General features: G+C 44.5%; 1 pseudogene; it reads right to left on the bottom strand.

Moving 5' to 3' along the window:
* Positions 1–1860: 1860 nt before the first annotated feature.
* Positions 1861–3674, bottom strand: LOC114903787 (annotated as a pseudogene).
* Between the last annotated feature and the right edge of the window lie 1045 nt (positions 3675–4719).

Here is a 4719-nt window from a genome sequence, read left to right as displayed (position 1 = left end):
GATTTCTAACATTCTCTTATTACTCATAATTTCATATATCAGAGTCCCTGAATTGAAACCGTTCAAAGGCAGACAACTTCAATATCATTACTTCGTGTCGCTAATCTAACCTCTAAGAGATCCCAAATATCATCAGTGCCTCCATCTCCAGTCACATTTTCTTCGTCTTTCAAGTTAAGATAAGACAAATGCTGACCTCAGCATCTAACAGGATATAGTATTTTTTTGTTGGTTTGTTTTTAATTTTTATTGGAGTATAGTGATTTACAATGTTGTGTTAATTTCTGCTGTACAGCAAAGTGATTCAGTTTTATATATATACTTTTCAGATTCTCTTCTACTATAGGTTATTATAAGATATTGAATATAGTTCCCTGTGCTATACAGTAGGTCCTTGTTGATTATTTTATTATTTTTACTTTTTATTTTTTAAAATAAATTTATTTATTTATTATTTTTGGCTGTGTTAGGTCTTCCTTGCTGTGCGCGGGCTTTCTCTAGTTGCGGCGAGCGGGGGCTACTCTTCGTTGCGGTGCACGGGCTCTAGGCATGTGGGCTTCAGTAGTTGTGGCATGCGGGCACAGTAGTTGTAGCTCATGGGCTCTAGAGTGCAGGCTCAGTAGTTGTGGTGCACGAGCTTAGTTGCTCCGCAGCATGTGGGACCTTCCTGGACCAGGGCTTGAACCCGTGTCCCCTGCATTGGCAGGCAGATTCTTAACCACTGTACCACCAGGGAAGCCCTCTATTTTATATATGGTAGTGTGTATATGTCAATCCCAATCTCCCAGTTTATCCCTCCTCCCCTTTCCCCCCGGTAACCATAAGTTTGTTTTCTACATCTGTGACTCTATTTCTGTTTTGTAAATAGGTTCATTTGTACCATTTTTATTAGATTCCACATATAAGCGATATCATATGATATTTAGTATTTTAACTACTGAAACATCACTGCTCTCCCTCAGTGAATGAAACACTTATTTTCCCAGTACTGTCAATAACTTCAGTGACATGATCATGCTCAGCTGATCCTCACGAGGCCGACAGTCTGATAACAGGTTAAGATGAGAACTATTGATAAAATGCCATCCACCGCCAGGGCTGAGTGACACCCATAGGTAGGACGGTGAGCAGAATTCTTTGACCTTGGTCTCATTTTCCATTATATTTTAACCACCTAAAGTAACTAATTATAAGCAAAATTGGCAATTTACCGATAAGTGATTGATTCATCTTAGTCATTTATTTGCTAAAAATATACGACTTAGAACTAATTTATAAGGTTCCTATATCAAATAGCTCGTTCTATTTGCAAGTAACTGTGCACCTGTATACTCCTGGGGAAAATCTATAGTCATAGGGTTCCAAATCTTGTCAAATTATTGCCCCTCCCCCATAATAGTTTACCCAAGACCTCCCAGAGTTACTATGCACATAATTTACTAAACTAGATCTGAGAAAACTCCTTTTACCCCCCTACCTTCCTCGGGCTTTGGACTTGGAGAGTCCATGGCAGAAAATATCACCCATGAGTTTTTGTTTTTGTTTTTAGGTTCACTAAATTTACTTTAAACATCATAAAGCGGGGGGCTTCCCTGGTGGCGCAGTGGTTGACAGTCCGCCTGCCGTTGCAGGGGACATGGGTTCGTGCCCCGGTCCGGGAAGATCCCACATGCCGCGGAACGGCTGCGCCAGTGAGTGGGCTGTGGCCGCTGAGCCTGCGTGTCTGGAGCCTGTGCTCCGCAACGGGAGAGGCCACAAGAGTGAGAAGTCCGCGTACTGCACACACACACACACAAAATCATAAAACGTTTCTTACAAAAGAGCATTACATTCTGCACACTGCTCTGAATAGATGCCAGGGACATACGGACTATTGTTACTTTTCCTCCCTATCCCACCCCCCCAAATGTTACAGTGACCACAAAGCAAAGCGTTCACAATAATTACATGGGGGGATTTTTTTTTTAAACCACGAACAATGAACAAAAATTAAAATTCACTCACTCCGCTGCTGTTTCAAAATTTCAATGTTTTTGCACACCCGCCCCCAACCCCCAACACTGTTCGTAAGGAACTAAAACATTACATCTGGTGAACAGCAAAGATTTCACTACACCTCAAATGCAGAACACCTATGAAGCAGAGGAATGTTGGCTTTTTAAACAGAAGCTGATAAAAAAAAAAAATGCAGGACTCCTTCAGTTCTTCACTAGTCTTAGAAAAACTTTCCAGAATACTGCTTCACACTATAAAAAAGAAAAAATATCTTGCATTAGAATGCTTCAGCATCTGCATACTGCTTCACCCTGTCCTGCAGCAAGTCCTGTGCATTCTGTATCTGGTCCTGTGTTCGTTCCTGTAATGGTAACGATCCCATCTTCGGACCCTTCTAAAGGCTCATCAATTTTGATCGAAGCTCCTGACTCATGACAGATTTGTTTAATCCACTGACCACCTTTGCCAATAATAGATCCAGCCAGGTCTTTGGGAATAGTTACTTGTGTAGTAATAATAGGTCCACCAAGATCACCATATGAGCCACGACCCCCTGCATAGGGATAATCATATCCAGAGCCACCCTGTGGTTTATAAGCCATCTGCCGCTCTGATGGGCTCCATGTATCTACTTCAGAGTCGCGGGTTTCATCAGCACTGAAACCAACCATGCCATCATAACGGTCTCCAGGTCTCCCTCTTCTGTCATAGGCCATTAGCTCTCCTCCTCTAGGTGGTGGTGGTGGAGGAAGAAGATTCTGAGCTCTGCCACCACCCCGGCCCCCTCGTCCAGGAGGAGGTGGAGGAGGTCCTCGGCGAGGGCTCCTATCATCACAGTCTCTTCTGGATGGAGGCATGGGACGCCCACCCCGACCAGGAGGCATTCTGTCAAAACCACCTCTACCCGGCATGGGAAATCCCACGGGACGTCCACAGCAGTCATCAAACATCATTGTAAAACCACCATAATCATAGGTTTCATCGTAAAAATTGGGATCCTAAGGCTGAGCACGTCCTTTGATGGGAGACCGATATAAAATCAAGGATGATCTTTATGCACTCTACAACCTTATCAGGTTTTCCTCCAATAAGAACAACTCTGTCAGTGGATTGAGGACAACGTTCCTGGAAAAGCTTGATTGTTGTCTGAGTGTTCCTCGAAGTTCTTTGATTTTAGCGCCTTCGAGCCCAATAATTCCTCCAGCCAGACTCTGATGAATCAACAGTCTAAGCTCGCAGTCAAAGTCGCATCCTTTAGGCTGTTGGTAATTTAAGCATTGCACAGCTTCAGATTCTAGTGGGAGCTGGCTGGTTGCACTGGGTGATGGCAACTGCAGGCCCTGTTCCAAGGTAGGGATGATTTTCTTCAGAATTTCTCCAATTGTTTCAGTATCAGAACTGATACTCAATATGCACTCAGGGCCACTGCTGTCTGGGACTGAAACACTGGCATTGTAGTCTGTACGGAGAGCCTTAATATTCTTGCCTCCTTTTCCAATCACTGCCCCAGCATTCTTGCTCTGAAGCAGAATGCCTAATTCAACCATCTCATCAGTGTTTCTAGATCTTTCAAAAGTTTGTTCCTCTTCCATATCTTCAGCAGGGCGCTTACCAAATTCGCCATTGATTTCGGTGTTGGGAAAGGTTTCCTCTGGCTGTTCAGTTTCCACTTTCTTCCATTAAAGGGACACACCAATCAGTTCTTAAATATATCTATCCTTGCAGGGCAGAACTGAAGTGTTCTGGGCGGGACCAACTGACACCCTAGTGCTGCAGTAGCGGGGCAAGGCTACCGTCCCCATGCTGCCGCGCTGCCTCGGCGGGTCACAGCTGGACAGAGAACGAGCCCACCCACGAGTTTTTGGAGGCTTCATAGACTAAGAATATTTCAAAGAAAAGGAATTACAGAAACAGCACATACACTATGTAGGGCTGTGGCATTAAACCATCTTGTGTGCTCAATAAATGCAGGCTAGGAACAGCCACTCAAGGGCAACCATGGCCTAGAGGGAGATGGGGTAAGGCCTGACCCAGACCACGTGGTCAGTGTTCTCCAAAATGGGTGTCTGCAGAAACAGGCATGGTAGTGGCCAGAGATAGGAACGTCCAGAGCTGCTGAACCAAATCTCAACACAGGGAATGATAAACACAAATAGACACATGGGCACACTCACGTTGTCCTCTATCTAAAAAGCCCGCTTTCAGGGAACTCCCTGGCGGTCCAGTGGTTAGGACTCCACGCTTCCACTGATGGGGTCCCATGTTCAATACCTGGTCAGGGAACTGCATGGCCCAAAAATTAAAAAATAAATAAGAATCCTATTTTCATTAAGAGCCTCCTTATCTGGGCTACTTACTTCCTCAAAAGTGTACCAACAGTTACTGTGTTTTGAAAGGGAAGAATTTGGGAATTCCCTAGTGTTCCAGTGGTTAGGACTCAGCGCTTTCACTGCCTTGGGACCCAGTTTGATCCCTGGTTGGGGAACTAAGATCCCACAAGCCAAGCGGCACAGCCATAAATAAATGAATGAATGAATAAATAAAAGGTAAGAATTTAAAAATCTATTCCCAAGTCAAGCCCAACACTAGTCTGCCATGTCAGTGCTTCCCAGAGCTCACCAGACACTAAAAGCAGGACCCATCAGAGCTCACCAGACACTAAAAGCAGGACCCATCGGAGCTCACCAGACACTAAAAGCAGGACCCATCAGAGCTCACCAGACA

Source organism: Monodon monoceros, unplaced genomic scaffold, assembly GCF_005190385.1.
Source record: "Monodon monoceros isolate NGI ecotype Baffin Bay Population unplaced genomic scaffold, NGI_Narwhal_1 Super_Scaffold_21, whole genome shotgun sequence".
Taxonomy (NCBI): domain Eukaryota; kingdom Metazoa; phylum Chordata; class Mammalia; order Artiodactyla; family Monodontidae; genus Monodon; species Monodon monoceros.
Note: the sequence above shows the minus strand (reverse complement) of the source record. Positions and strands in the feature narration are given on the sequence as shown.